Below are 13696 nucleotides of genomic sequence, written 5' to 3' on the forward strand. Positions count from 1 at the left end.
ACACTGGACTGTCTCGATACACATAGACCCTTCACAGACACTGGACTGTCTCGATACACATAGACTCTTCACAGACACTGGACAGTCTCGATACACATTGACCCTTCACAGACACTGGACTGTCTCGATACACACAGACCCTTCACAGACAATGGACTGTCTCGATACACACAGACCCTTCATAGACAATGGACTGTCTCGATACACACAGACCCTTCACAGACAATGGACTGTCTCGATACACACAGACCCTTCACAGACAATGGACTGTCTCGATACACACAGACCCTTCACAGACAATGGACTGTCTCGATACACACAGACCCTTCACAGACAATGGACTGTCTTGATACACAAAGACCCTTCACAGACAATGAACTGTCTCGATACACATAGACTCTTCACAGACACTGGACTGTCTTGATACACAGACACTGGACTGTCTCGATACACACAGACCCTTCACAGACAATGGACTGTCTCGATACACACAGACCCTTCACAGACACTGGACTGTCTCGATACACATAGACACTTCACAGACACTGGACTGTCTCGATACACATAGACTCTTCATAGACACTGGACTGTCCTTATACACAGACTCTTCACCGACACTGGACTGTCTCGATACACATATACTCTTCACAGACACTTGACTGTCTCGATACACATAGACTCTTCACAGACACTGGACTGTCTCGATACACATAGACTCTTCACAGACACTGGACTGTCTCGATACACATAGACCCTTCACAGACACTGGACTGTCTCGATACACATAGACTCTTCACAGACACTGGACTGTCTCGATACACATAGACTCTTCACAGACACTGGACTGTCTCGATACACATAGACTCTTCACAGACACTGGACTGTCTCGATACACATAGACTCTTCACAGACACTGGACTGTCTCGATACACATAGACTCTTCACAGACACTGGACAGTCTCGATACACACAGACCCTTCATAGACAATGGACTGTCTCGATACACACAGACCCTTCACAGACAATGGACTGTCTCGATACACATAGACTCTTCACAGACACTGGACTGTCTTGATACACAGACACTGGACTGTCTTGAGATACACACAGACTCTTCACAGACAATGGACTGTCTCGATACACACAGACCCTTCACAGACACTGGACTGTCTCGATACACATAGACACTTCACAGACACTGGACTGTCTCGATACACACAGACCCTTCACAGACAATGGACTGTCTCGATACACACAAACTCTTCACAGACAATGGACTGTCTCGATACACATAGACTCTTCACAGACACTGGACTGTCTTGATACACAGACACTGGACTATCTTGAGATACACACAGACTCTTCACAGACAATGGACTGTCTCGATACACACAGACCCTTCACAGACACTGGACTGTCTCGATACACATAGACACTTCACAGACACTGGACTGTCTCGATACACACAGACCCTTCACAGACACTGGACTGTCTTGATACACAGACACTGGACTATCTTGAGATACACACAGACTCTTCACAGACAATGGACTGTCTCGATACACATAGACACTTCACAGACACTGGACTGTCTCGATACACACAGACCCTTCACAGACAAAGGACTGTCTCGATACACACAGACCCTTCATAGACAATGGACTGTCTCGATACACACAGACCCTTCACAGACAATTTGACTGTCTCGATACACACAGACCCTTCACAGACAATGGACTGTCTCGATACACATAGACTCTTCACAGACACTGGACTGTCTTGATTCACAGACACTGGACTGTTTCGATACACATAGACACTTCACAGACACTGGACTGTCTCGATACACACAGACTCTTCACAGACACTGGACTGTCCTTATACACAGACTCTTCACCGACACTGGACTGTCTCGATACACATATACTCTTCACAGACACTTGACTGTCTTGATACACATAGACTCTTCACAGACACTGGACTGTCTCGATACACATAGACTCTTCACAGACACTGGACTGTCTCGATACACATAGACCCTTCACAGACACTGGACTGTCTCGATACATACAGACTCTTCACAGACACTGGACTGTCTCGATACACACAGACTCTTCACAGACACTGGACTGTCTCGATACACATAGACTCTTCACAGACACTGGACTGTCTCGATACACATAGACTCTTCACAGACACTGGACTGTCTCAATACACATAGACTCTTCACAGACACTGGACTGTCTCGATACACACAGACCCTTCATAGACAATGGACTGTCTCGATACACACAGACCCTTCACAGACAATGGACTGTCTCGATACACATAGACTCTTCACAGACACTGGACTGTCTTGATACACAGACACTGGACTGTCTTGAGATACACACAGACTCTTCACAGACAATGGACTGTCTCGATACACACAGACCCTTCACAGACACTGGACTGTCTCGATACACATAGACACTTCACAGACACTGGACTGTCTCGATACACACAGACCCTTCACAGACAATGGACTGTCTCGATACACACAAACTCTTCACAGACAATGGACTGTCTCGATACACATAGACTCTTCACAGACACTGGACTGTCTTGATACACAGACACTGGACTATCTTGAGATACACACAGACTCTTCACAGACAATGGACTGTCTCGATACACACAGACCCTTCACAGACACTGGACTGTCTCGATACACATAGACACTTCACAGACACTGGACTGTCTCGATACACACAGACCCTTCACAGACACTGGACTGTCTTGATACACAGACACTGGACTATCTCGAGATACACACAGACTCTTCACAGACAATGGACTGTCTCGATACACATAGACACTTCACAGACACTGGACTGTCTCGATACACACAGACCCTTCACAGACAAAGGACTGTCTCGATACACACAGACCCTTCACAGACAATGGACTGTCTCGATACACACAGACCCTTCACAGACAATTTGACTGTCTCGATACACACAGACCCTTCACAGACAATGGACTGTCTCGATACACATAGACTCTTCACAGACACTGGACTGTCTTGATACACAGACACTGGACTATCTTGAGATACACACAGACTCTTCACAGACAATGGACTGTCTCGATACACACAGACCCTTCACAGACACTGGACTGTCTCGATACACATAGACACTTCACAGACACTGGACTGTCTCGATACACACAGACCCTTCACAGACACTGGACTGTCTTGATACACAGACACTGGACTATCTTGAGATACACACAGACTCTTCACAGACAATGGACTGTCTCGATACACATAGACACTTCACAGACACTGGACTGTCTCGATACACACAGACCCTTCACAGACAAAGGACTGTCTCGATACACACAGACCCTTCATAGACAATGGACTGTCTCGATACACACAGACCCTTCACAGACAATTTGACTGTCTCGATACACACAGACCCTTCACAGACAATGGACTGTCTCGATACACATAGACTCTTCACAGACACTGGACTGTCTTGATTCACAGACACTGGACTGTTTCGATACACATAGACACTTCACAGACACTGGACTGTCTCGATACACATAGACTCTTCATAGACACTGGACTGTCCTTATACACAGACTCTTCACCGACACTGGACTGTCTCGATACACATATACTCTTCACAGACACTTGACTGTCTTGATACACATAGACTCTTCACAGACACTGGACTGTCTCGATACACACAGACTCTTCACAGACACTGGACTGTCTCGATACACATAGACCCTTCACAGACACTGGACTGTCTCGATACACATAGACTCTTCACAGACACTGGACTGTCTCGATACACATAGACTCTTAACAGACACTGGACTGTCTCGATACACATAGACTCTTCACAGACACTGGACTGTCTCGATACACATAGACTCTTCACAGACACTGGACTGTCTCAATACACATAGACTCTTCACAGACACTGGACAGTCTCGATACACACAGACCCTTCATAGACAATGGACTGTCTCGATACACACAGACCCTTCACAGACAATGGACTGTCTCGATACACATAGACTCTTCACAGACACTGGACTGTCTTGATACACAGACACTGGACTGTCTTGAGATACACACAGACTCTTCACAGACAATGGACTGTCTCGATACACACAGACCCTTCACAGACACTGGACTGTCTCGATACACATAGACACTTCACAGACACTGGACTGTCTCGATACACACAGACCCTTCACAGACAATGGACTGTCTCAATACACACAAACTCTTCACAGACAATGGACTGTCTCGATACACATAGACTCTTCACAGACACTGGACTGTCTTGATACACAGACACTGGACTATCTTGAGATACACACAGACTCTTCACAGACAATGGACTGTCTCGATACACACAGACCCTTCACAGACACTGGACTGTCTCGATACACATAGACACTTCACAGACACTGGACTGTCTCGATACACACAGACCCTTCACAGACACTGGACTGTCTTGATACACAGACACTGGACTATCTTGAGATACACACAGACTCTTCACAGACAATGGACTGTCTCGATACACATAGACACTTCACAGACACTGGACTGTCTCGATACACACAGACCCTTCACAGACAATGGACTGTCTCGATACACACAGACCCTTCATAGACAATGGACTGTCTCGATACACACAGACCCTTCACAGACAATTTGACTGTCTCGATACACACAGACCCTTCACAGACAATGGACTGTCTCGATACACATAGACTCTTCACAGACACTGGACTGTCTTGATACACAGACACTGGACTGTCTTGAGATACACACAGACTCTTCACAGACAATGGACTGTCTCGATACACACAGACCCTTCACAGACACTGGACTGTCTCGATACACTCAGACTCTTCACAGACACTGGACTGTCTCGATACACATAGACTCTTCACAGACACTGGACTGTCTCGATACACATAGACCCTTCACAGACACTGGACTGTCTCGATACACATAGACTCTTCACAGACACTGGACAGTCTCGATACACATTGACCCTTCACAGACACTGGACTGTCTCGAAACACACAGACCCTTCACAGACAATGGACTGTCTCGATACACACAGACCCTTCATAGACAATGGACTGTCTCGATACACACAGACCCTTCACAGACAATGGACTGTCTCGATACACACAGACCCTTCACAGACAATGGACTGTCTCGATACACACAGACCCTTCATAGACAATGGACTGTCTCGATACACACAGACCCTTCACAGACAATGGACTGTCTTGATACACAAAGACCCTTCACAGACAATGAACTGTCTCGATACACATAGACTCTTCACAGACACTGGACTGTCTTGATACACAGACACTGGACTGTCTCGATACACACAGACCCTTCACAGACAATGGACTGTCTCGATACACACAGACCCTTCACAGACAATGGACTGTCTCGATACACATAGACTCTTCACAGACACTGGACTGTCTCGATACACATAGACTCTTCACAGTCACTGGACTGTCTCGATACACATAGACTCTTCACAGACACTGGACTGTCTCGATACACATAGACCCTTCACAGACACTGGACTGTCTCGATACATATAGACTCTTCACAGACACTGGACTGTCTCGATACACATAGACTCTTCACAGACACTGGACTGTCTCGATACACATAGACTCTTCACAGACACTGGACTGTCTCGATACACATAGACTCTTCACAGACACTGGACAGTCTCGATACACACAGACCCTTCATAGACAATGACTTTCTCGATACACACAGACCCTTCACAGACAATGGACTGTCTCGATACACATAGACTCTTCATAGACACTGGACTGTCTTTATACACAGACTCTTCACCGACACTGGACTGTCTCGATACACATAGACTCTTCACAGACACTTGACTGTCTTGATACACACAGACTCTTCACAGACATTGGACTGTCTCGATACACACAGACCCTTCACAGACACTGGACTTTCTCGATACACACAGACCCTTCACAGACAATGGACTGTCTCGATACACACAGACTCTTCACAGACACTGGACTGCCTTGATACACATAGACCCTTCACAGACACTGGACTGTCTCGATACACACAGACTCTTCACAGACACTGGACTGTCTTGATACACAGACACTGGACTGTCTTGAGATACACACAGACTCTTCACAGACAATGGACTGTCTCGATACACACAGACCCTTCACAGACACTGGACTGTCTCGATACACATAGACACTTCACAGACACTGGACTGTCTCGATACACACAGACCCTTCACAGACAATGGACTGTCTCTATACACACAGACCCTTCACAGACAATGGACTGTCTCGATACACACAGACCCTTCACAGACAATGGACTGTCTCGATACACACAGACCCTTCACAGACAATGGACTGTCTCGATACACATAGACTCTTCACAGACACTGGACTGTCTTGATACACACTTCCCAGACACTGGACTGTCTCGATACACACAGACTCTTCACAGACACTGGACTGTCTCGATACACACAGACCCTTCACAGACACTGGACTGTCTCGATACACACAGACTCTTCACAGACACTGGACTGTCTCGATACACATAGACTCTTCACAAACACTGGACTGTCTCGATACACATAGACTCTTCACAGACACTGGACAGTCTCGATACACATTGACCCTTCACAGACAATGGACTGTCTCGATACACATAGACTCTTCATAGACACTGGACTGTCTTTATACTACAGACTTTTCACCGACACTGGACTGTCTCGATACACATAGACTCTTCACAGACACTTGACTGTCTCGATACACATAGACTCTTCACAGACACTGGACTGTCTCGATACACATAGACCCTTCACAGACACTGGACTGTCTCGATACACATAGACACTTCACAGACACTGGACTGTCTCGATACACACAGACCCTTCACAGACACTGGACTGTCTTGACACTGGACTGTCTTGAGATACACACAGACGCTTCACAGACACTGGACTGTCTCGATACACATAGACCCTTCACAGACACTGGACTGTCTCGATACACATAGACTCTTCACAGACACTGGACTGTCTCGATACACACAGACTCTTCACAGACACTGGACTGTCTCGATACACATAGACTATTCACAGACACTGGACTGTCTCGATACACATAGACTCTTCACAGACACTGGACTGTCTCGATACACATAGACTCTTCACAGACACTGGACTGTCTCGATTCACACAGACCCTTCACAGACAATGGACTGTCTCGATACACACACACCCTTCACAGACAATGGACTGTCTCGATACACATAGACTCTTTTCACAGACACTGGACTGTCTTGACATACACACAGACTCTTCACAGACAATGGACTGTCTCGATACACACAGACCCTTCACAGAAAATGGACTGTCTCGATACACACAGACCCTTCACAGACAATGGACTGTCTCGATACACACAGACCCTTCATAGACACTGGACTGTCTCGATACACACAGACCCTTCACAGACAATGGACTGTCTCGATACACACAGACCCTTCATAGAAAATGGACTGTCTCGATACACACAGACCCTTCACAGACAATGGACTGTCTCGATACACACAGACCCTTCACAGACAATGGACTGTCTCGATACACACAGACCCTTCACAGACAATGGACTGTCTCGATACACACAGACCCTTCACAGACAATGGACTGTCTCGATACACATAGACTCTTCACAGACACTTGACTGTCTCGATACACATAGACTCTTCACAGACACTGGACTGTCTCGATACACATAGACTCTTCACAGACACTGGACTGTCTCGATACACATAGACCCTTCACAGACACTGGACTGTCTCAATACACACAGACCCTTCACAGACAATGGACTGTCTCGATACACATAGACTCTTCACAGACACTGGACTGTCTTGATACACAGACACTGGACTGTCTCGATACACACAGACCCTTCACAGACAATGGACTGTCTCGATACACACAGACACTGGACTGTCTCGATACACATAGACACTTCACAGACACTGGACTGTCTCGATACACATAGACTCTTCATAGACACTGGACTGTCTTTATACACAGACTCTTCACCGACACTGGACTGTCTCGATACACATATACTCTTCACAGACACTTGACTGTCTTGATACACATAGACTCTTCACAGACACTGGACTGTCTCGATACACATAGACTCTTCACAGACACTGGACTGTCTCGATACACATAGACCCTTCACAGACACTGGACTGTCTCGATACATATAGACTCTTCACAGACACTGGACTGTCTCGATACACATAGACTCTTCACAGACACTGGACTGTCTCGATACACATAGACTCTTCACAGACACTGGACTGTCTCGATACACAAGACCCTTCACAGACAATGGACTGTCTCGATACACAAGACCCTTCACAGACACTGGACTGTCTCGATACACATAGACTCTTCACAGACACTGGACTGTCTCGATACACACTAGACTCTTCACAGACACTGGACTGTCTCGATACACACAGACCCTTCATAGACAATGGACTGTCTCGATACACACAGACCCTTCACAGACAATGGACTGTCTCGATACACATAGACTCTTCACAGACACTGGACTGTCTTGATACACAGACACTGGACTGTCTTGAGATACACCTTCACAGACAATGGACTGTCTCGATACACACAGACCCTTCACAGACACTGGACTGTCTCGATACACATAGACACTTCACAGACACTGGACTGTCTCGATACACACAGACCCTTCACAGACAATGGACTGTCTCGATACACACAAACCCTTCACAGACACTGTGACTGCCTCGATACACACAGACCCTTCACAGACACTGGACTGTCTCGATACACACAGACTCTTCACAGACACTGGACTGTCTTGATACACAGACACTGGACTATCTTGAGATACACACAGACTCTTCACAGACAATGGACTGTCTCGATACACACAGACCCTTCTCAGACACTGGACTGTCTCGATACACACAGACCCTTCATAGACACTGGACTGTCTCGATACACACAGACCCTTCACAGACACTTTGACTGTCTCGATACACATAGACCCTTCACAGACACTGGACTGTCTCGATACACATAGACTCTTCACAGACACTGGACTGTCTTGATACACAGACACTGGACTGTCTTGATACACACAGACTCTTCACAGACAATGGACTGTCTCGATACACATAGACCCTTCACAGACACTGGACTGTCTCGATACACATAGACTCTTCACAGACACTGGACTGTCTCGATACACATAGACCCTTCACAGACACTGGACTGTCTCGATACACACAGACCCTTCACAGACAATGGACTGTCTCGATACACACAGACCCTTCACAGACAATGGACTGTCTCGATACACACAGACCCTTCACAGACACTGGACTGTCTTGATACACAAAGACCCTTCACAGACACTGGACTGTCTCGATACACACAGACTCTTCACAGACACTGGACTGTCTTGATACACAACTACAGACACTTGACTGTCTTGAATACACACAGACTCTTCACAGACAATGGACTGTCTCGATACACACAGACCCTTCACAGACACTGGACTGTCTCGATACACACAGACTCTTCACAGACACTGGACTGTCTCGATACACATAGACTCTTCACAGACACTTGACTGTCTTGATACACATAGACTCTTCACAGACACTGGACTGTCTCGATACACACAGACCCTTCACAGACACTGGACTGTCTCGATACACAGACACTGGACTGTCTTGAGATACACACAGACTCTTCACAGACACTGGACTGTCTCGATACACATAATCCCTTCACAGACAATGGACTGTCTCGATACACATAGACTCTTCACAGACACTGGACTGTCTCGATACACACAGACCCTTCACAGACACTGGACTGTCTTGACACTGGACTGTCTTGAGATACACACAGACTCTTCACAGACACTGGACTGTCTCGATACACACAGACTCTTCACAGACACTGGACTGTCTCGATACACACAGACTCTTCACAGACACTGGACTGTCTCGATACACATAGACTCTTCACAGACACTGGACTGTCTCGATACACATAGACCCTTCACAGACACTGGACTGTCTCAATACATATAGACTCTTCACAGACACTGGACTGTCTCGATACACATAGACTCTTCACAGACACTGGACTGTCTCGATACACATAGACTCTTCACAGACACTGGACTGTCTCGATACACATAGACTCTTCAAAGACACTGGACTGTCTCGATACACATAGACTCTTCACAGACACTGGACAGTCTCGATACACATTGACCCTTCACAGACACTGGACTGTCTCGATACACACAGACCCTTCACAGACAATGGACTGTCTCGATACACACAGACCCTTCATAAACAATGGACTGTCTCGATACACACAGACCCTTCACAGACAATGGACTGTCTCGATACACACAGACCCTTCACAGACAATGGACTGTCTCGATACACACAGACCCTTCACAGACAATGGACTGTCTCGATACACATAGACTCATCACAGACACTGGACTGTCTCGATACACATAGACTCTTCACAGACACTGGACTGTCTCGATACACATAGACTCTTCAAAGACACTGGACTGTCTCGATACACATAGACTCTTCACAGACACTGGACTGTCTCGATACACACAGACCCTTCACAGACAATGGACTGTCTCAATACACACAGACCCTTCACAGACAATGGACTGTCTCGATACACATAGACTCTTCACAGACACTGGACTGTCTTGATACACAGACACTGGACTGTCTCGATACACACAGACCCTTCACAGACAATGGACTGTCTCGATACACACAGACACTGGACTGTCTCGATACACATAGACACTTCACAGACACTGGACTGTCTCGATACACATAGACTCTTCATAGACACTGGACTGTCTTTATACACAGACCCTTCACCGACACTGGACTGTCTCGATACACATATACTCTTCACAGACACTTGACTGTCTTGATACACATAGACTCTTCACAGACACTGGACTGTCTCGATACACATAGACTCTTCACAGACACTGGACTGTCTCGATACACATAGACCCTTCACAGACACTGGACTGTCTCGATACATATAGACTCTTCACAGACACTGGACTGTCTCGATACACATAGACTCTTAACAGACACTGGACTGTCTCGATACACATAGACTCTTCACAGACACTGGACTGTCTCGATACACATAGACTCTTCACAGACACTGGACTGTCTCGATACACATAGACTCTTCACAGACACTGGACAGTCTCGATACACACAGACCCTTCATAGACAATGGACTGTCTCGATACACACAGACCCTTCACAGACAATGGACTGTCTCGATACACATAGACTCTTCACAGACACTGGACTGTCTTGATACACAGACACTGGACTGTCTTGAGATACACACAGACTCTTCACAGACAATGGACTGTCTCGATACACACAGACCCTTCACAGACACTGGACTGTCTCGATACACATAGACACTTCACAGACACTGGACTGTCTCGATACACACAGACCCTTCACAGACAATGGACTTTCTCGATACACACAAACTCTTCACAGACACTGGACTGCCTTGATACACATAGACCCTTCACAGACACTGGACTGTCTCGATACACACAGACTCTTCACAGACACTGGACTGTCTTGATACACAGACACTGGACTATCTTGAGATACACACAGACTCTTCACAGACAATGGACTGTCTCGATACCCACAGACCCTTCTCAGACAATGGACTGTCTCGATACACACAGACCCTTCATAGACAATGGACTGTCTCGATACACACAGACCCTTCACAGACAATTTGACTGTCTCGATACACACAGACCCTTCACAGACAATGGACTGTCTCGATACACATAGACTCTTCACAGACACTGGACTGTCTTGATACACAGACACTGGACTGTCTTGAGATACACACAGACTCTTCACAGACAATGGACTGTCTCGATACACACAGACCCTTCACAGACACTGGACTGTCTCGATACACTCAGACTCTTCACAGACACTGGACTGTCTCGATACACATAGACCCTTCACAGACACTGGACTGTCTCGATACACATAGACTCTTCACAGACACTGGACTGTCTCGATACACATAGACTCTTCACAGACACTGGACAGTCTCGATACACATTGACCCTTCACAGACACTGGACTGTCTCGATACACACAGACCCTTCACAGACAATGGACTGTCTCGATACACACAGACCCTTCATAGACAATGGACTGTCTCGATACACACAGACCCTTCACAGACAATGGACTGTCTTGATACACAAAGACCCTTCACAGACAATGAACTGTCTCGATACACATAGACTCTTCACAGACACTGGACTGTCTTGATACACATAGACTCTTCACAGACACTTGACTGTCTTGATACACATAGACTCTTCACAGACATTGGACTGTCTCGATACACACAGACCATTCACAGACACTGGACTGTCTCGATACACACAGACCCTTCACAGACAATGGACTGTCTCGATACACACAGACTCTTCACAGACACTGGACTGCCTTGATACACATAGACCCTTCACAGACACTGGACTGTCTCGATACACACAGACTCTTCACAGACACTGGACTGTCTTGATACACAGACACTGGACTGTCTTGAGATACGCACAGACTCTTCACAGACAATGGACTGTCTCGATACACACAGACCCTGCACAGACACTGGACTGTCTCGATACACATAGACTCTTCACAGACACTGGACTGTCTCTATACACATAGACTCTTCACAGACACTTGACTGTCTTGATACACATAGACTCTTCACAGACACTGGACTGTCTCGATACACACAGACCCTTCACAGACACTGGACTGTCTCGATACACAGACACTGGACTGTATTTGAGATACACACAGACTTTTCACAGACACTGGACTGTCTCGATACACATAATCCCTTCACAGACAATGGACTGTCTCGATACACATAGACTCTTCACAGACACTGGACTGTCTCGATACACACAGACCCTTCACAGACACTGGACTGTCTTGACACTGGACTGTCTTGAGATACACACAGACTCTTCACAGACACTGGACTGTCTCGATACACACAGACTCTTCACAGACACTGGACTGTCTCGATACACACAGACTCTTCACAGACACTGGACTGTCTCGATACACATAGACCCTTCACAGACACTGGACTGTCTCGATACATATAGACTCTTCACAGACACTGGACTGTCTCGATACACATAGACTCTTCACAGACACTGGACTGTCTCGATACACATAGACTCTTCACAGACACTGGACTGTCTCGATACACATAGACTCTTCAAAGACACTGGACTGTCTCGATACACATAGACTCTTCACAGACACTGGACAGTCTCGATACACATTGACCCTTCACAGACACTGGACTGTCTCGATACACACAGACCCTTCACAGACAATGGACTGTCTCGATACACACAGACCCTTCATAAACAATGGACTGTCTCGATACAC

This window comes from Salmo salar, chromosome ssa10 (genome assembly GCF_905237065.1).
Source record: "Salmo salar chromosome ssa10, Ssal_v3.1, whole genome shotgun sequence".
NCBI classification, from domain to species: domain Eukaryota; kingdom Metazoa; phylum Chordata; class Actinopteri; order Salmoniformes; family Salmonidae; genus Salmo; species Salmo salar.